Genomic DNA, 22,024 nt, shown 5'->3' with positions numbered 1-22,024 from the left:
CAAAATCTTGTGCAAACTTACAGCCCACCTGGAAGCACACTCAGTCAAACTTCCCCAGAATCTCAAATCCCCCCCCCCCCCAGTCTTTCTTCTTCTTCACAATAAGTTTGTGGTCTTTCTGCTACCAAACATTTGGTAGGCTACATTTTCCCCACCTTAATTTGTGCTTGAAGTTATTTCTATTCAATGCCTAAGAAACCTGCTTGTAATCCTAGAAAATGATATGCACACAAGCAGGAAGAATGATAAGCAGGAAGAATTCTAATAATGCGCTACTTCTCACATGACTGACAAAGCAAGCTAATTTTAAAATGAAAAGCAGCTTCCCTCTGTTTAGCCGTGTCTGAAGTTGCAGTAGAAATGTCACCCCAGGATTGCTATATGTTGCTTTTCCTGGCATGTACACATGGCATTGTGGGGCTGCAGCCTTAGCTAGTTCCCTTGCTATATGAAAGGCTAGATCAAGGATTCAATACAACAACTGCTGGTGATACAGACAAACAAAAATTCGTAGCTTAAATGCCATTCTTCTCTTGTATGAAGAGAACTGACAATGAATCTACAAGTTTGTTGGAGCATATCCGAGGCACTCTGAGTAAACAAATGTTCTGGACAGCTGAAGAACAACAAATCTGTAATAAGCCATCTATAATTAGTAATAAAGTCCTTAAAATAACTGTGTCCTCTTGAGACAGCAACAGCTCTATCCTTGCTGTGTTCTGGAAGTAATAGAATAATTTTTTTTCTAGTGTAACTAAAATGGTAATTAAAAGATGATTTAGGATCAAAGACAACCTCAAGGTTATAAATATTAGTAGCTTGCTGTGAAGAATTCCCATCCAAATAACTTCAGCAGGATGTACGACTCAAGAGGTGGTGTGGGTGGTAGAAGTCAAGTAAAAATCAGATATTTTCTTAGACAAAGAACAGGTCACAGAGGAGAGAGTCTTAAAATGCAATTATATAGCCTGGAGAGGCACATGAAGAGGGAAAAGGGTTGATGGAAGCATTTAAGGATATTTTCACTAGCCTTCAGTAATTTTCATTAATTAGATTTCTTTATTTCTTATTTTATTTTATTCTCATAGCAATACATTGACAGATAAATTCAGCTGAGAGAGGACAGCATGCCAAAGGGCACACATATCTTGCTTCATGAATGGGTAGAGCTCTATAGAAGACAGAACATCTGGGCAGAAATATGGACAAAATTAGGTTGTAGTGAATGCTACCCATTTCAATTTCAGTGCTCACCTACTTTTTATTTTTTGCATTTTTTATTTGTCACACGCTTAATGCTGAATACACACAAGTTAAATGTGTGTAAGTTGCAGGCTTGCTGGATTGTAAATCGCCCTGTGGTCTTCAGATGAAATGCAGTATAGAAATTTAACAAATGTTGAAGATGATTACAATAATAGGAAGTAATTACTTCCTGTATATCCTACTGCAGAGGTGTGGAAAAACAAAACGGAAAATTATCTCTCCCACCCCAATACATGTTTATTTTGTTGACATTTTTCAATTTAGCCACTTTCATATGATAATGATTAATAGCATTGACTAACATAGCAAAATGCTAACTTCAAATCATTGCCCCTCTTCACATTTTGCTGTATTTAAGAGTCTGCCAAAGCCTAAACAAGAGCATTTGCTACCAAAACCTTTTTTTTTTTTTTTTTTTTTGCTGTTGTTGATGGGAAAGGTCAAACACTAAATTTGGAGTCTTTGTTCCTACTTTAGGTGGCACACAGTGAATGATTGTACCAAACTCCACATCTCTACTTCAAAGGGAACATAGGAATTAACAGTGTCAGCCAAGCAAAAGCATAATCCCTTGATGGATCACAATATTGATTTTCTCTCCTCCAGAGCTCTAAGAATACAGTAACCTCTGGAAACTTATTCCAACCATGAGGGCAAGTTACATTTTGCTCCCTATGGTTTTAATAATACATGGGCAGAAGGTGGGAATACAGGCTGGAGAGCTGTTGTATGGAGATCAAGGTGATAACTTGCCAAGCTCCAGCTGTTTATTCATCAGTTTTAAACCCGCCAGTTTTAACTCCTGCATGTCCAGCAGCTACCTAGCATCAGGAAGCACTTGATATTTAAATGAATGGGGGTTGTGCAACTCTGAAAAGAACAGACGTGCGTTTATAATACTTATTTCTATAAAGCTGTGACGAATTGTACTTATGTTTTCACATCTGTCTGTGACCACCTAAGAAAACAGTAGGTTTTTGGAGATCTACCTGACATATCCTTTTCGTAAACTCAAAATGATTGCAAATGGCACTTTCGTATACTTTGTACAGTAAAGCATGCTCGACAACACCCCAAGCTTACATCGGCTCAGTCTCTAGATCCCCAGATTGTCTTGAGGAATAACATACTTCTCTAACAGATCTGCTGTACAGTCCCCTTCTCTGAGCAATTGAGATGAGTTAAATACTTCTACAGGTTGGTTTATCCACAATGCTCTGACAAGTTCTCTCCCCACTTCCCATTAAAAACAAAACAAAATACTTACTTGGCAGATATTTAAAGATGAACCTTTTCTTCTAGCATTCCCACACCAGAAAAGCTTTCCTCCCATGCAGTCATTAGAGGCAGGGGAGAGAAATCTGTGGCCCTCCATATAATGTTGGACTACAATTTCCATCATTCCTGCCCAATACCATGCTAGCTGAGGCTGATGGGAATTGTGCATCTGGAAGGTTATAGTTTGTCTGATTTAAGGCAAAGAAGCTATAATGGTGGCCACTAAGAATTTCATGGAAAATGCTTTATAAGAAAATGCTTTATAAAATGCTTCACGGCCTAGGACCCTTGTACCTAAGGGACTGCCTCTCCTGGTATGCCCCACGGAGGACCTTAAGGTCCATATATAGGAAAACCCTAGAGGTCCCGGGCCCCAAGGAAGTTTGATGAGCCTCAACCAGAGCCAGGGCATTCTCAACACTGGCTCCGGCCTGGTGGAACGCTCTGTCTCATGAGACCAGGGCCCTGCGGGATCTGATTTCTTTCCGCAGAGCCTGTAAGACAGAGTTGTTCCACCTGGCCTTTGGCTTAGAATCAGTTTGATTCCCTCCCCCTCTTTCTTTTTCCTTTCTCCTCCTAATGTTTTAATGTTGTATTCTAATCTTTTTTAAATTGTATTTTAATCAACTTGTTTTTATTATTGATTGTTAGCCGCCCTTGGTGGGGGAGGGCAGGGTATAAATTATTATTATTATTATTATTATTATTATTATTATTATTATTTTATTAAAGGTTTATCATTCAAGAAGTTGATTCCTATGCATGTTTACTCAGATGTAAGTTCTACTCTATTCAATAACAATTGCTCTTATCCAACTATGGATAGGATTTTAGCTTCAGAGATTAATTTATCACCATGACTGAAGGAAGATGGCACTGTTGGGGTGGGGTTGCTATAACACAAGGATAGTCAGTTGACAAGCTGTTTGGCTGAATGAGAAACAGTTTTCAGCAATTTCATTCATGACACACTTGCTGTCATTCATAACAATTACCTTACAGGAGCTTCAGCAGGGGTTATACTCCAAAAACATTTCACAGAAGTGATTTGATGTCTTCCTTGAGTCTAGAAAACAGAAAATCACTAGTTAAAACTATCAGCTTGTGATACAAAAGGCAGCTATGAAGGGCTAGTGATGAACAATATTAAAACAAGATGTCTGTCTACCAAACAGTAGATGTGCCAAGGGCAGAGATTTGATATACCTCAGAAGTGACAGATCTCTGCATTTTTAGAGAGGGTGCTGGGAGGACTTCCATGAGCAAAGATCATATAGATTACCAGTCTGTATAGATTTGGATATAACACAGTACTGAAACTATTAACCCAATGTTCCTGTCCCCCTTCCCTTAAAATGAGACTCCCCTCCCCTTAAAATGAGCTCTAATTAAGATGGAAACAATATTCATAACACATAGCCACATATTTCAACACCTGTAGCCAAGGGTGGAAAGATGATGAAATGACAGGAGGAATGCTTACACTTTCTATCTTTTACATGTTAAAAATGGGATGAGATTCAGGTGGTAACAAGCAGCATCTCATCCATTGCTCAAAAACTGAGGAGACTTTGCATTCATCATCTAAAGACAGATAATCAAGAAGTCATTATACTGCGGAGATTGGACTCTGCACAATTGTGGTGTAATTGCTTGCTGCAGTATGCAAATATTACAGATAATAAAACATAAAATTGTTTGCAGTATTGGACTCGTCCTGTTCCTGCATTATGGTGTCAGGTTTAATCTTGTCAGTAGAAGCTAAAAGAAAGAAACACACATTGCACCGCTCATAAAATAGATGTTGGCAGATTACAGCTGGTTCCAATAACTAATACTAGAGTTTAAATCTGCCCTTTATGGTGCTTTCTAATTAGAAACAAAGTTGGAGCTTTTGTATAATTAAAACTCAATACCCTAATTCCATATATATTTGTTATAATACTTCGAAAAAGTTGTACTTTTCTAAGTCTTTTAGTTGTGTGGATAGTACATATTGTGTTCAGCATTTTGCAAGATCAGTTAACTCTATTGTTGAACCCTGTAGGTGCAAAGATATAAATATTTCATCTTTGTATAACCGATGTGTTCTTGTAATAAAGTAAAGAAGAGGACCTTGTAGATCCCTGACACTGCTAGACTGCAACTGCCATCAGGATGATAGAGTTGCAGTCCAACAGTATCTGGAGGGGCACAGGTTCCCCATCCCTATTCTAGAGTTTTTTAAGGAGAAAAAAAAATCCAATCTAATTGATCCAAGGGGTTAGAACTGGATAGCCTTTTGGTACACAGAATTTCTTATAACCTAAGATTAAAAGCAGGGCTGGGCTGAAATGTCTTTTTCTATTTTGAAAATATTCCTTTTCAGACTTCCTCTAAACTGTGGGAGAATATCAGAGTACCCCAGATAATATTCTGTGAAATGGCTCTCAACCTCTCTACTCATGAATAAAGTGACATGGCTCTGGACAAGTTTTAATTATTGTTTAGTATTATTTTAATATAGTTGGAGGAAGCAATAGCCAGAGCCTACTGCTTCCTGTCCGCCTCTCTTGGTCCACTGCTTCCTTCATCCACAAGTATGAACTATTAAATAGTCTCATTTAAGATTAATTGAGCCAAAATGAATCAAAAGAGAATTTTCTTGTTTAGCCATTATTCTAGACTATTGGACAATTTCATCTCCCCAACCCCACTTCAGACCTGACCCCAATTTCAGCAGCTTCAGTTCTGGGAGGCCATATTTTGCCTATCCCTAATAGAAAGTCTTGAACAAAACTTTTATTACTGTGCAGTCAGTTCTGCTGGTGGGGCCCAGCTACATAAGTTTGCAAACCTTTACAGATACTTGGCTGAAGGTTGGATGTTTTGAAGCATATTGTTCACGTAGGGTTGCCATATCTTGAAGAGCAAAAAGGAGGACAGTTCAAGCTGCTGCCAGCCTGAGCCAGGAAAAGAGGCATGCAGGCATGTTGGTTGGGCTTGGGCTGCTCTGCATGCTGCAGCCATGGCCATCCTGAGCTGGGGAGAGCAGCCCAAGGCCAAGGCCAAGCCCAAGCCCAAGCCCAAGCCCAAGCCCAAGCCCAAGCCTAAGCCCGAGTCCGAGTCCGAGTCCAACACCCCCCACCCAACCCCAGACATTCCTTTAAAATGTAAAAATCTGCCTGAGTGGGCATGTTGCCCCCCCCCCCCGAGGACATGTTCAAGTTTTCCTAAACATATGGACCCTAGATATTGTTTACATGACGCTGCTCTACAATTTCTTCATCTTTATTGTAATTTTGTATTACCTAGATAAACATCCTATGAAATAAATCTGAGTTGTGCAGTAATAGTGCCCATTACTGTTGATGCCATTTAGAAACCAAGTGCAGGATTTGTCCAACAATGTCGTGAAGATGCTTCATGCTGCTTAGATTCTACTGCTTAGAATAATAAGACTCCATTTAACAGAAGATTTTTTGTAACTGTCAATATCCTTTCCATCAACAATGTTTTCACAAGATTAATAAAAAATTAATGAAGCAGACAGAATATAATCATCTGGTTAAATATTAATTTTCTTCTTCTTCCTTTTTTTATTATTTAAAAACCAGGTTGTCTAGAGATCTTTGAACACCTTGGTGTACAAAGAAATAGTGCGGGTGGATAAAAGCTCTTTATTATTCTGTCAATTTTGAGTGAGGGATGCGGTATCTGTATTAAGTTCTGCTGTCTGAGGAAGATGTCTATGTGGATGGGAAGTATAACAACTATGAGAACCATGTTAAGAAGGGTGAAAAATGTATGGGGAAAAGCGTAAAGGCTGGAGGAGAGAATTGCCTTGCATTTTCTAATATTAGGGGATTTATGGGTTTAGATGTACATCTGGAATAAGACATTTCAGTGAACCCTCACCTTCAATTATGAGTCCTGTTAAGGGTTCTAGTCAGCTAGTCATACCTTCAATCCAACTCCTAGGGGGTAGCCATAATGTTTTGGGTCCAGTACAAACATGTAACAATGGCCCCTTCCATGCATATACCACCATCCCATCCCATTCATATCGTCTCATGAGTCACAACATAAATGTTTCTATTTTAATTATTACATTTTCTATATTTCTTAAATTATACTTTGGTTCACAATGAAAACTTTTGACCATGCCCCCAACACCTATATATGTATATTATTATTTAACGTAACAAAGCTCTATGAATATTTTGTAATTTTTTGGTTGGACCTAATGAAAGTAACAGCAAGATACTATAGGAAGACCAGTAAGTTCCACTCCTCAGAAGGCCTTTCCTTAATTTTTTTTAGTCTGACGTTTAAAAAAATTACTCTAATAGACCAATGCGATGTAACCATTAAAAAAAAAAAAAAAATTCCCCTGGCAGATCACATTGCAAAATCATTAATTATCTCATCAAAGTTACTTTATTTCATTAGTTCACACTCGATACACAAAATAACCAAGTCACTAGACAATCAAAATACCTTCAGCATGGCTGATGGACATATGCTGAAGAGATACATATTTTAGGCCCCACCCTATTCTTTTGACTGTATTTTTTTAAAAAAAATGTTTTTACTGTTATATTTTAAAATTGTAGCCTGACCTGGGATCTCATAGTGAAGGACAGGTAAGAAATTTAAATAGTAGTAGTAGTAATGGTTCTATTTGTCTGATTGGCATCAGCACTTGAGTTTGCTATTAGAGGGGATGTCATAAAATGTGTGTGATTATGGAGCTTCAAAAGGCTATATAAGCCATACATTGGTAGACCTGGATTAGACCTGGGCAGTTAACCTTAGTTTGATAATGGGGTCAGAAGCTTTCTGCAAGTCGCTCTATACACCACAGCAGGCAATAAGTTGGGCTGAACCATAATACTTTGAAGGTACCTTTTGTTATACAACCTGCCCCTCTCAAGTTTCTCTGATGGAGTCACTGCACATCTCAAAAATTCTGCATAGTGTGGAAGAGTAGACTGTAAAACAGCTGAGGAATCACAAAGACTTAAAATCAAATATGCGGAGATAATACTTCAAAAAGAAACAAGTGTCTGTTGTCAGACATCACAACCAGAGCTCAGCCTGAGGTGCCTGAACCTAAAGCTGTGAGAAGAGCCACTCACAGAGAATACTGCTGTGTTAAGCACCGAGGAAAGACAGAAACTGGTTGGCAATGTGAGAGTGTTACTGGCCTAGCACACAATACTGCCTCACCCTTGCGTTGCGCTGTGGTATCAAGGCCTCTTCCCAGGCACAGTTGCACCAACGTTGCTTACCAAGTCGCTCAGGCAGATTCATTCTTAAGAGATGTAGGCTTTAAACGCTACAATTATTTTTCTTTTCATAAGCCTTGTTGTTGTAGTGGATTTAACATCCTGTCCTTCACACACAACACACTGACTCACTGACTATGGAATAGAATGTGTGTTTTCCTTGACCCAATAGTTTCATGCTGAGAGCAAAAAGTTAAGAGTTTTTTCAGTCAGCAGCACTCGATGTTTAAATCCTTGCTTGATTTCCACCCATTTTATTTGCAGCACGGAGTGTGGCAGTTCTCCTTGTTACTATATGCTTGCGACATGGTTTCCAGGGAACCTCATTTGTGCATCTGGCTGAGGATTAGATGTATCAAGAGCAGTATTCTTAAAATGGCTGGTTAGTTTCTAACTTAAGCTGCTGCTGTGGATAGATCAATTACCCACAGAGCTGTGGCCCAGAGGTCTGAGTGAAAGATTGGCAGTGAGTAACTCCTGAGGAACTTCCCTTCCATCACTGACACTCTTGGTGGTCTTAAGAGAGGCACTAATCTGCTTTGCTTCAGTTCCTTCATCCGTATAATGGGGATAATAACACACACCTCCTAGGGATGCAGCAAGGATTAATTAGTCACTGTTTGTAAAATGCTTTGAAGATGAAAAGCACTATACAGGTGTTAAGTGATAATTAGTATCACACTTTACAGTCAATAAAAGGCTTCACTATGTTTGGAACACTATCTCAGGCAACCAGGAAGATAATATCTGAAGCAATTTGTCACTTCTCAAGTGTGCCCAGAAAGCAGCCAATACTCTTCTGCCCACTGCTTTTAAAAGCCTTGCAGACAAAAGCAGAGATCCCCTTGGATATAGCCATGGCACTGATCCTGTTGGCTGTCAAAAAGAAGAGGGAGAAGAAAAGAACATACCTTAAGTGTGGCTAGTTTGCATATGCATATTTTATTTGAATCATTTCCCTGAGCTTTGGTGGAGTCAGTCAGGATTATATCAATTAACACCAACAAGGAGAAGAGTACTCTCTTGAATATTCTACATGTATTCAAATTATGAGCCAAGAAACACAATGCATAGGATAAGGAGCAGACATCCTAAATGTTCTGGCTTTAAAAGACCTGGACAACTGTGCTACTTACATTTTGTCAGCTTTGTCCTCAAATTATCAATTCCAAAACCCGTTCCAACCTGGTGCCCATCACATGTTTGGGACTACAATTCCTATCAGCCCCAGTTGGAGCTGATGAGAGTTGTATACCAAAACATCTGGAAGGCACCAGCTGGATAAGGCTGCTCAAAGTACACTATTTTTTTTGTGCCGTTTGAGCTGTTTTGATACTGAATTTATAATGCTTGCTGCCCTTTTCAGTGATTCTACACATGCTTCCAAATAGTATTAACTTGTTTTCACTTAGCAGCAGGTACTATAGAGTAGCCAAGCATAGCATCTTCCTCACACAAGAAATGTCTACAAGGCAAAATTTGCATTTAGCTTTACTGGGCTTACTTTGATTTATCCAGAAAGTCTTCAGTACACAGACACAAGCTCTGCTACTCCCCACCCCCCCATCCTGATATTCAAAATGGATTCTGTCATGCAACAGACAGAGATTTCTGACTTTCAGTGCTGAATAATCAATCACTGTGCACAAGTTGCAGGTACTCTGGTAAGTGAAGTCTGAAAGTTAAAGGAAGTCACTTTTGAAATAACTACAGGGACTGCACTTGTTCATGAATGGCATCCAGTTTAAGGTATTTTTCTCTTCTGTAGGATGGAAATAGCATCTTGTATTTCAGTCTGATCCAGAACAATTTTTTAATTAACACTTTGGGAGTTATGATATAAAATGGAAATCATTTTAGCTAACATATTTTAGTCATCTTAGTCATCTTGCTCTTTGGTTATACAGTGATGGTTGAGGGTTATGGTCATTAAATTTATCATTCCAACGTGTGTGCATATATGTGTGTGCAGAATTGATGAACTCACACCATATACAAAAACATAATTAACAGAAATGAGACAACAATAATCAGAATAGGTTGCTCATAGATGACATGTTTTCAAAATAAACAAAACTGTTTTAAAGCTTTTGTTTAAAGCAGTACCTATTTTGGTGATGGTTTAGAACAGTGTCTGAAAAGTGTTCAGCAATGTTGAAGTAAGACAATGGGTGATTTGATTGGGTAGATTCAGCCCTGCAACCTGTTCAGAAAGCAATACTTATCCTCAGCGATGTTCTAACTGTGGAAAGGTCATGACTTAGTGATAGCATACATGCCTTGCATGCATGAAGAAGGTCCTAGTTTGTAGCATATCGAAGTAGGGCTGGAAGACACCTCTGATTGAAACCCTGGAATACCACTGCCAGTTGACAATACTGAGCTGGATAGATTAATGGTCTGAAATGGACACATATGTGTGTATGTACACATACACACAAGCTGAAAGTAACCCACATTGCTCAGGAATTCTAAGAAAACAAAAACACTGGGAATTATAAATAGATAATGCATTTTGTTAGTTTCTAGGGCTCTGCACATGTACACACCCTGACCTGACCCAAGCCAATCTGGAGAACACCCAAGCAGCATCTGGCCTTGAATCAATTCAGGGAGTTTCATTTTAAAAGTTTCATTTTATTTTTTTAAATTAAATGCTATAGATTCATAATGGAGGAGTGGGGAGATGCTGTGGCTCCTACCCCTTAGTACCAACCGCACTGCACCCTGAGTGGACAATGTTAACAGACCCTTGTCCTAGGGTTAGATTTCATTCTTATTTATTTAAATATACCTTTCAATGTGATTGGTCACAGATTTCAACCTGAATACTTTTGGGGGGGGGATACAAATTAACAAGAACAAAACATAGAATAAATCTGACATGTCCTGATCACCCACTTTCCCAATTTCCTATTTTTTCGTTTTACATCCTCCACATTTAATGAAAACGACTGCTCATAGGTACCAGTATCACTACGAGTGTTCACCTAAGTTGTATAAAAATTAAATGGATTTAGAATGTAATTTTAAGTGGACAAAGGAACAAGACAACGTAATAAATACAGTTAACCCATTTTGGCAATTTAATGCATCTAGTAATCTAGCAAAGCAGCTTGATCTATAGTATCATCTAATCCCTAGGTTTAAGCTATGTAAGGGGTTTGGTACATTTCTTTAATCAAGCTCTTTTCCTTTGGAGCAATTAGGCTCTCATTTATTTAAACTCTGTAGCTTAAAGTAAAGGGAAGAATATGGTCAGAAAACATGTTTCAGGGAGCATACAACAGGAGAAGATATGCTGGGGTTGGATGCAAAAATCCAGGTTCAAATTCCCTTTTAGCCATAAAGCTTCCTACGTGATCTTAGAGGATCAAATTTACCATCTTCTCAGCCTCAACCGTCTATACACAATAGGGGTACTGCAAAGATAAATGAAATGTAAAGTACATTGTCCACCGAAAGATGGAAATACATAATCATTATCCTTAGGGCACACTGTAATTATTTCTTCATGTACTGTTGGGTAGCATGCTGCAGAAGAAAACTGGCATGAAATTCTGGCCTGTTCTTTTGGATTTGCAGAAACGATGTGATATAAAGGACTGTGTTCATCACATCCAACTGCCTCCAGGCTACCATAGGCATATATCTTGCCAGGTTAGGCCAGTTTTAGGCTGCCTCAGGTTAATAAATCAAAGAGTCAGCAGGTGCCAAGAGGCACTAGCTGTACAGCCAAAGTGAGCATTCAGTTGAGCAAGATTTGTGTGTGCAGGCCATCAATGTGATGGAGCAAATTCTAGGAAAACAGGTAGGCTGACAAAGAATCTATTTTTAAATATGTAGTCTATATTTCTGGTAGATCTCTGGATGATTTGAAATAGATCAGCAACAGTTTGTGCCTCATGATTGTTTAACAATGGTAATAACAAAATAATCTACACTCTATTAAAAATATATATCCTGAAATGGAGAAAGGTGGGTGGTAACACTCAGCAAAATGGAATTTTGCATGGATTCATTTCTTGATTGTGTAACACAGGCTTCGTCAACCTCAAGATGTTTTTGGCCTACAACTCCCATGATCCCTAGCTTTCAGGACCAGTTGTCAGGGATGATGGGAATTGTAGTCTCATCTGGAGGGCCGAGGTTGAGGAAGCCTGGTATAACAAATTTCTGGGGTCAGAATTCTTTAATTCTAAGTATTTTGCTCTTGCAGCTGACTCAAGTTGGCAAATCTCAGGAGTTTAGTTAAAAATAAATAAATAAAGCTAATACCATAGGCCCACACTACTACATAGTACAAGGCAGCTTCCCATGTTCCTAAGACAGACAGACCATTGGTCCATTTAGAGAAGTTGTGCTTATACTGACTTACAGGGGCTCTCCTGGATTTCAAATGGGGCAGGCATGTCCAACTTCAGATAGGCTGTGATCTGCTATCCAGTATCAAAAACTGGCCGTGATCTACCACCCTCCAAAGTCATTTAAGTTTATCACATCTACCTACCTATCTCTGTATTTCACAGATACAGTGGTTATGTTTGGATATAATCATGACAGATCCAAAAAATTATTAGATGGACAAGTAACTAAACAAGTGAGAAAAGTCAAACTTTTTATATTAGTTTACACAGATCTGAGGAGCCAGTCAGAGTACGCCGTGCCTCTCTCTCTCTCTCTCTCTCTCTCTCTCTCTCTCTCTCTCAGCATTCATAGAATCATAGAATCATAGAATCATAGAGTTGGAAGAGACCACAAGGGCCATCGAGTCCAACCCCCTGCCAAGCAGGAAACACCATCAGAGCACTCCTGACATATGGTTGTCAAGCCTCTGCTTAAAGACCTCCAAAGAAGGAGACTCCATCACACTCCTTGGCAGCAAATTCCACTGTCGAACAGCTCTTACGGTCAGGAAGTTCTTCCTAATGTTTAGGTGGAATCTTCTTTCTTGTAGTTTGGATCCATTGCTCCGTGTCCGCTTCTCTGGAGCAGCAGAAAACAACCTTTCTCCCTCCTCTATGTGACATCCTTTTATATATTTGAACATGGCTATCATATCACCCCTTAAACTCCTCTTCTCCAGGCTAAACATGCCCAGCTCCCTTAGCCGTTCCTCATAAGGCATTGTTTCCAGGCCTTTGACCATTTTGGTTGCCCTCCTCTGGACACGTTCCAGTTTGTCAGCATTGAGCATTCTCCCTCCCTCCCCCTCAGTCTTTCCCCTACTGTTGCTTTAAATCGCAGTTGACTTTGTGTCAGCACCCCTACTCCCTCCCTCCACCTTTGTCTTTCTCCTTCTGTTTCATTAAAGCCTTTCACTCATACTCATGGAGCACTAAGGGGGCTTTCCCCCCATGTGTTTTGCTCTTTGCCTTCCTCGCTGTTTGTGGATGGGGGCTCCTTTCTTTGCATTTGAACTAGTGGCGAGCTTCCCCCCTCCAGGTCGCCATACGTGAGCACAGCAGAAGTCCAATCATGTTATCGCCCCTCACCCCTGCGTTAGTACCCTGTGGGAACACCCCCCCTCACACACCCTAGCCCTCCCTCAAGGCACCACGTCCCCCTCACCCCACCACTGGCGCTCTAACCCCCAAGAGCGCAGGGCGGTGTGGGTGGCGGGGAAGGAAGGCAAGCTGGCTTCGGAAGAGGAGAAGCTCAGGCTTGCATGGGACTGGTGGCAGCAGCGGCTGCAGCTGCATCCCAGACTGTGGAGAGAGGCTTTTCTTTCTCAGCCTGCGATTGATGAAAATCAGTCCCACGATTGACGAGTCAATCAAGATCAACTTTTTGGACATGCCTGAAACAGGGTATCTCTCATTCTTAGCCATACCTGGAGATGTCAGAGTTTGAAGCTGGGACCTTCTGCATGCAAAGCAGATACTCTACCACTGGGCAACATTCCTTTCCCTGCCTAACCAGTGGCAATGGGGAGTGGGGTGGGGTCTTATCTATTAGTAGAACACAGTCCTGAAGATACCCATGAACTTCACATTTCTGAAGCACTAGTTATAATGTAAATTAACTCACATCCTCTTTTACGATTGCAGGAGACTAATCCGTACAGCTGAAAGAAGAACCTATGCTAGCTTTGGCAACTATGAGTGTTCTATAAAAGTTAGCTCTATAAAAGTTTGCACAATATTGTGGAGCATGAGTGATAAATCTCCATGACCACTGCCTGTAGATAAAAAGCACCACTGAATATCCAATGCCAAGTCCTGCATAGCTTACAACTTTCAAACTGCTTCTAGCCTTCAGTGGAAGGCTGTTCACCCCAGGGTTTGCACCAGCTTCCCAGTGTGCTTTTGATAGGCGGTCATGAAGGCATTTGCATGGATGATATGTTTCCTGAGTCAATCTGAACTTAATCTGGCATGTGAGGAAGTGTATGTGTGTGTGTGAGTGAGAGAGAGAGAGAGTGCGCACATGCACACACAATTGCTTCACTATATGTCCAGCAAGCATCTCAATTCACATTTATCACATAATTGCCAAATCTTTCTTCAGTTTGGGGATGGTAGGGTTATTGATTATTGCATATTACTGCAGCTTTGAATCTGTTTTAATTTTTGTGAATTCAGTTCTATTCTTCATTTTAGTAGTATTTATTTTGTATGTGTTTAACTTTTATCTTTGCAAGCTGCTTTGGATAGGCTCCAGCAAGCATGGCCAGTGGCTAGGGATGAGATGAATTGCAAGGCGGTGTATGGTGAAACCATCAGCTGGTCATTTCACCATGTGCCAAAGCTGCCTAGTTCTATTCAGTGCTCTTTCATATATACTGTGCCAGCTTGGTTGCAGGAATGGCCCTCACATTATGTGGTTTTGGCCCATACTGAGGCTTTTGTAGAGGTGGATGAAGGCAACTGTGACTTTCCAATAGGCTATTGATTGCACAATTGTATTATCACGGTTGGCAAATGAAAAAGATAATAGCAATATTGCCAATAAATAATGTATTCCATCCTTAATGTTCCTTCCTTTGCAGCACATTACTCACACTAGACTTGATGCTGTGCCAGTGCAAACTGAGTTATTGCCAACACTATCTCTTATAAATGAAGTTTCTTTTTTATCAACAAGGCAACACAGAAAGGGAAAACAGAACAATTTAAACAATGTTTAACACCTTTAGAGCTGTTTGGAAGCAGAAATGAAGATGAATGCTGTTTTAGGTAGTTCAATCAGTGCTTATCTTGATGAAGGGAAAACAAGCAGCAGACCAACTGCAGGAGTGAATTAAAATAAAATACATGTTTGGGTGGAAAGAACATGAAATCAGGATTTTGCTTCACATCCTAACTATGCTATATTAAAGAAGAGTGTCACTTATTCAATTCATTCTTCATTTAAAGGCAGATAATCAGGAAGCTGTTGTGTTGATTATATTGGGCATCTATTATATCTTGGCATAACTGAGCAATGTATGTAGGCAAAGCTGATTTTAAAACAGTTTACTGATTCTTTTGGATCATCAGTTTTCAAATTTTTGTGACAATGGCCGTGACCCAAAGTTCTGTCTATGTACAGAATTGTTTCCTCTTTCATAACAGGCAATAGGGCAATTCTGTTTGCAGGAGGACAGTAGGCTTACTGGATCATGGCCAATCTTTCACAACAGCTTTGTAGGTCATTAGGAAGGTGCCACTCACATAAATTAAGGTTAACCTATTTATGCTTCCTGTTATTTTTAGTTATTCTAAGCAGTAACAGTAACACTGGCAACAAGTAAAACTTATTAGGCAACATGTTAGGAGTTAAGTATCAAAAGTGTATTGGAATGGCCATTCTTCCTTCTCTTCTGCAAGGAAAAGCCATTAAAATCAGGCAAGTTTCAGAAGGGAAGATATTGGGCTGGATCCAGATGTAGTCAGTCAGTTGAAGCTGTTTACCGGAGTGTGGTCACTATGCCATTCTGGCAGCTTCTAGGAGCCACCGGTGAGATCTGAGTGCAGAGTGGGAACCAAAGGTGGACAAACTACCCCAGAAGGACTATGATGTGTGTGTCCCCCTCAGGTAGTGCCCCTCCCTTAACACCCTGCGTAACTTAGGCTTCATTATAACTTGTCTACTTTGAGTAGAATTTAGTTGGAGACAACCGTCTATGTGTACTTGGAGTATTCATTTAAGCATTCATTCATTCATTTGGCCATTTCCTGCTCCTGTAACCCTGTAACACAATGTTAAACTGAGTCTCCATCAGAAGGAACATAGGAAGCTCTCATACAATATTAGACCATTGAACCATCTAGCTCCATATTGTTAACACTGACTCAAGGGTTAAGGTGTAAGTCTTTCCCAGACCAAGCTGGAAACACCAGGGACTGAACCTGGATGCTTTTGCATACAAAGCTTGTGCTCGGCCACTTAGCTACTACCTACCCCTTGAGAAGGGACGCGGGTGGCGCTCTGGGTTAAACCACAGAGCCTAGGGCTTGCCGATCAGAAGGTCGGCGGTTCGAATCCCCACGACGGGGTGAGCTCCCGTTGCTCGGTCCCTGCTCCTGCCAACCTAGCAGTTTGAAAGCACGTCAAAGTGCAAGTAGATAAATAGGTACCGCTCTGGCGGGAAGGTAAACGGTGTTTCCATGCGCTTCTCTGGTTCGCCAGAAGCATCTTAGTCATGGTAGCCACATGACCCGGAAGCTGTATGCCGGCTCCCTCGGCCAATAAAGCGAGATGAGCGCCGCAACCCCAGAGTCGGCCACGACTGGACCTAATGGTCAGGGGTCTGTTTACCCTTTTTACCCCTTATGAAAGGAAAAGTAAATGCTCAGAAGATGCCAGGCTTGCTGGGCTTTCTGAAATAAAATCCAGAAGGTGAAGAAGTTCCAGTTTTGTAAAAACAAGACTGACAAGCACAAGGGTAGCTGCTGTTTAATAATAATTACTGAAGGAACACTCACTTTCTTCAATACACATTATGTATCCTCCTTCAGCCTCCTTGAATTCTCACCTTTTATGTACTGTCATTTCCTCTTTCAAATAATTCTCAGTTCAATGAAAGAGGGTATTATACCACAGGTATGAAATTTACGGCATGTAATGCCCTAAGAGAGAATATTATGAAGATGATATACAGGTGGTACATGACACCAGTCAAGCTTGCAACAATTTACCATGTGCCCGATAATAAATGTTGGAAATGTAAGGACAATGAAGGTACTTTCTTTCACTTTTGGTGGACGTCCCCAAAGATTAAGGCTTTCTGGGAAATGATATATAATGAAATGAAAAAGGTATTTAAATATACCTTCCTGAAGAAACCAGAGGCCTTTCTCCTGGGCATTGTCGGCCAATTGGTGCCAAAGAAGGACAGAACTTTCTTCATGTATGCTACAACAGCAGCAAGAATTCTCATTGCAAAGTATTGGAAGACACAAGATCTACCCACCTTGGAAGAATGGCAGATGAAGGTGATGGACTATATGGAATTGGCGGAAATGACTGGCAGAATCCGAGACCAGGGAGAAGAGTCGATGGAGGAAGATTGGAAAAAGTTTAAAGATTATCTACAGAAATATTGTAAAATTAATGAATGTTAGAATGATGTTGGATAGAAACTAAGTGGTCTTTAGCTGAAAGGTTACAAGGGAAGATGAAAAAAGGGTTTATTATGTAATATGTCAAAATCTAAAATTACAATATTTTTATGACTAATGATTAGGATACTAAAAGAGGGGAGGGATTTGCTGAACAAAATAACTGAACTGGAATACAAAAAAGGAAGGTGTGAGAAGGTCCTGGAAATAAGCAAATGAAGGTCATGTAATGGAAGGAAAGAATTGTTTTTAAATATTTTTACTTTGTATTCTTTCTTGTTTTTTCCCCCCCTTTATTTTTATGTGTTTTGTAAAACATTGAAAATCTTAATAAATATCTTATAAAAAAAAGAAAGAAAGAGAGTATTATATTCAGTTCAGAGGTGTCCATTCCTCTGGAACATCTTAGGATCAACATTATATCTAATGTTTTATATTTGTTGTTGCAGTACCTTGTTGCATTAAGTGAGAGACACAATGCAGTCAGCTAACCTTCTGCAATAACATGGAAAGCTCACAAGGTATAATCAGTCTCTTAACACAAATAGAAAGGGGTCAGGGGCTCTGAATATCATTTTTTCTTTTTATACAAGAAGGGACACTTAACCTTCCTTATATAACATGTAATGAATAAACTAAACTTTTCACTCCAAGTTTATACCATGTGACCACGTTTGCTTTTTTGAGAGGACAGGGACCAAACGGGCAGTGGGAGGGGAGTTAAGTTTCCCCTCTCCCTTAGTTTAATCTGGCAGTGAAATCAAACACAGCAACATTCTGACTGCCATATCCTCATGATATGTAAGAATTTACAGTGGTACCTCAGGTTACATACGCTTCAGGTTACAGACTCCGCTAGAAATAGTGCTTCAGGTTAAGAACTTTGCTTCAGGATAAGAACAGAAATTGGGCTCCGGCGGCGTGGCGGTAGCAGGAGGCCCCATTAGCTAAAGTGGTGCTTCAGGTTAAGAACAGTTTCAGGTTAAGAACGGACCTCCAGAACAAATTAAGTACTTAACCCGAGGTACCACTGTAATATGTTTGACTAACAGCTTGTGGAGGGAGGGAGGGAGGGGGGGAGAGGGGGAGAGAGAGAGAGGGGGAGGGAGAGACAGAGAGTTCTTTCTCCTATCGTTTGCAGTAGCTGCCATTGCTTCTGCCCAGGTAAGGAAAGGAAACAGGAAAGTGTTTGGAGAACTGAGAGAGGCTTTGTGCAGTGACTAATCTTCTGAGCTGCTCAGATTAGCTCAGGGTTTTCTTGATTTCATCCCAGTTTTCTTTCAGGGAAGGGCTTGGTAAAATCACGAATCAATCATACAGTCTCAGCGCTCTTGCCCATCTCTACTAACAATGAATACGATGAATTGCCTAAAGTACTACTTCTCCTGCTATCAGTTGTTGGGCCTAGTGTCCACCTCTCATACTTTTAGGAGACCTACTGATGTCATCTTGCTTGAGGGCCATGGGCTTAGCCAGGGGGCAGGGGGGCAGCTGCCCTCCTAAATCAATCAAAATTAATACAAATCTGATGTTCTGCCCCCCTAACAAAAACCTGTCCCCCTAGCAAAAATCCTGGCTACGCCCATGTTGAGGGCCCTTAAAATTGGAAGTTGGCATTGCTAGAAAACTCTGTGGTACTTGTTTAGATTCTCTGATGCTAAATGGGAAATCTGAAAAGCAATGTAAAAAACACCCCCCACCACACAAGGTATAGTATTGTAAGATACCCAGTGGCAGCATTAAGGAATGTGGTGCCTTCCATATGTTTTTGGACTATAACTGCCATCATGCTCAACCAGCATAGCCAATAGTATTTCTACATTTGGTTGCTCCTGCTCTATGAAATTAGATATGAGCTTTAATTTTAATATTGTATGTTCCTTAATAGAATAAACTATTTTTAAAAAAACGTTTATACCATTAAAAACTGGTATAATGTGGATAGGATTCCCCATGCTGCTTAAAGTTAAGCATGCACTGTATTTCCTGTTTCATGCTACTATTTTTTGATATTAACATTCTGGCTGTGAATCCTAACCTGCTGCGTTTGTTGTTTCCACACTGCATTCTCCCTGCCAGCCATGACCAGAACCTTTGCAGAGTTTAGAACCTTGTGGAATCTGGGTTCTAAATTGTGTGGGGAGTCTATGCATGTGGATCTGTCTTCCTATTTCAGACTTTCTCCCTAACGCATGGACTGTGGGGGAGGCAGGTCAACATCTCTTTCTTTATGTGATTGCTAATGAGGAAAAAGATGGGAAAGGGCTGATTGCTGCTTAAAATCAAGAATACCTTGCATAGAACATTCTGGCACTCAAGATACTTGAGAAGACTCTTTGCTTCTATTCAAACCTAATGTTTTCTTTTTTTTAAATCTCTAAACAAGTTACATAGTGACAGATTATAAGACTGTGCTGAAATTCTTTCTAAGTGACAGAGAAATTTTATTTTTCTTGTTTCTCAAAGACTCAGATATTTCATTACTATTTATTATTTATAAAGCTCCCCTTGGTAGGTGTGCCTGTTGGTTTACATGCAATCAAAGTGGCAGGTCCCTGCCCTTGGGAGTACAGTGGTTGAACGAGTTTGAAAGACTGAATGAATTGGATCACTCAAATGATCTAACAACCAGAAGCCCAAAAGTGCTATTTGCAATGTGCACGTGTGTGTGTGTGTGTGTGTGTGTGTGTGTTTAAAATGGAAAGCTTTAATTTAAAGTTGGACTCAGTGCGAACAATAATAGGCAGCTTTATGGGATTTTCAATTATAATTAATAGAATAATAACTAAAGTTATAAACAGGAGCAGAATTGACTGCACTGTAGAACACCTGCTTCATAATTATTTGAGCAACAAAATGTGTTTGAGTCTCCCACCTATTTATAATCCTGGCATGATATTAAATGTCTCATTTTGTTATATTCTTGTTTAAAGAGATATTATCAATATTAAAATATCCTTTTGAAAACATTGCTCAATCTCTGGTGGCCCATACAATACATTTATCCACAAAGAACTGGAGCCTGTGTTATTGAAGTCCCTAGAAGCTTTCCTAGTTCAAATGTTCATAAAGCTGTAGGCTCTACTGCTGCTGTGCATTTAATATTCAAAAAGTCAATAAGAAAAGCTTGGAGCAGTTACATGAGTGACAAAACAACTCCAGAACAGTGGCTGCTGGGCCAATTTTCTGATGAGCCACTGGTGGGCAGTTGGTCGAAGTTACGTTTCAGTGTTCCAGAGTTCACTCGTCAAGTCCCTGATTGCCATTTTGCACATGTTTGTTTGTTTGCCAGTCTACATGTTGCATAATTGATCCCGGAAGCTGTCAACTTGAATTGATCCTCCTAGGCTGATTCTGTTTGCTAAATAGGTTGCATTCAGGATATTACATTATCAACTATTGGTTTTGCCCTGGATAGTTTCTCTTAGGACAGCTCAAGCAAAGTTCTCCTAATAGGGAACAGGAAATGAGGAAACTACCTGCAACGATTAAAAAACTACCACAGGGAAAAAGGAACCCCTCCAGTCCCATAAAAATGCATGGATGTGCAACATGGATGCACCGTGCTGATGTCCCCATGCTGTTTCATGTTGCTTTTAACTGAGATAAATGTAATTGAGATTACAGAATGCAGCCTTTTTTCCACCTGGGTTACTCAGAGAATTGTGTCAAAGCTGTAGCTGAAAGGGACAAGATGGCAAGTAAATGGCAGATATGCATTCATGCAAGCTCACACACGTAGCAGTGATTGGAACCGAAAGGGTGTGTACGTGTAATTATGTTTGCAGATATTGGTTTTTGTAATGCGTCTATTCCCCCTTCCTCTGCATTACAGAAATGAGAGAAAAAAAATCTGATAACCACTCACTATAAATATAATATAATAATTCAGTTATTTAAAGCAAAAAAAGATGCATTCATACCTGTAAACAATTTTTCTTTTTAAAAATAGAAATATAAAATTATAATGCATTTAAGAGCCATGAATAACTTGTCATCAATGCAATGGTTTCCCTTCAAACATTTACACTGTGTTAAAAAAAATATCCAAATATGTTATGATAGATTCCCTAGCCTGAGGAACATTTTCAGTGCTATATAAAGGTGACAAATTCATGATTTCAATGTGATGATTCTCTAGTTGCTCTGAAGCATTAAAAAAAAGAAACTTAGGCACAGCATTCATCTACTCCCTATTACACCATAACGGGCACACGTAGACTTGCCATTTGGTGTCTTTTTAACAATGTTATATTTGGTTTGAGTAGTACATTTTCATTTCATTCATCATTTAAAGACAGATAATCAGAAAGTCATTACATCAGCTGACACTGGGCCCTTCGCTCGATTGTATCGTAATTGAGCACTGCAGAGCATGTGCCAGATCTAATGGATAATGAATATATTATGTCAGCAGAATTGCCTCAGTGAGACTCCTGAGGGATAGGAGGAGGGGGTTGTAACAGTGACATAAAGGGTCACAGATGTTGTGCTGATTTACTGATAGAGTGACTGTGTAATTAGGTAATCAATGATGGATACAGGATTGTTTGTGGGCAACTCACTCTATACATATAAAAGCTGCTCAGCTTCTCATATGACATAATGTATAATAATGAGGAAAGACTTGGCTTTGCCATGTCTGATTCCTGCAGAAATTCTTGA

This window comes from Podarcis pityusensis (genome assembly GCF_964106645.2).
Source record: "Podarcis pityusensis genome assembly, chromosome: 2".
Taxonomy (NCBI): domain Eukaryota; kingdom Metazoa; phylum Chordata; class Lepidosauria; order Squamata; family Lacertidae; genus Podarcis; species Podarcis pityusensis.
Note: the sequence above shows the minus strand (reverse complement) of the source record.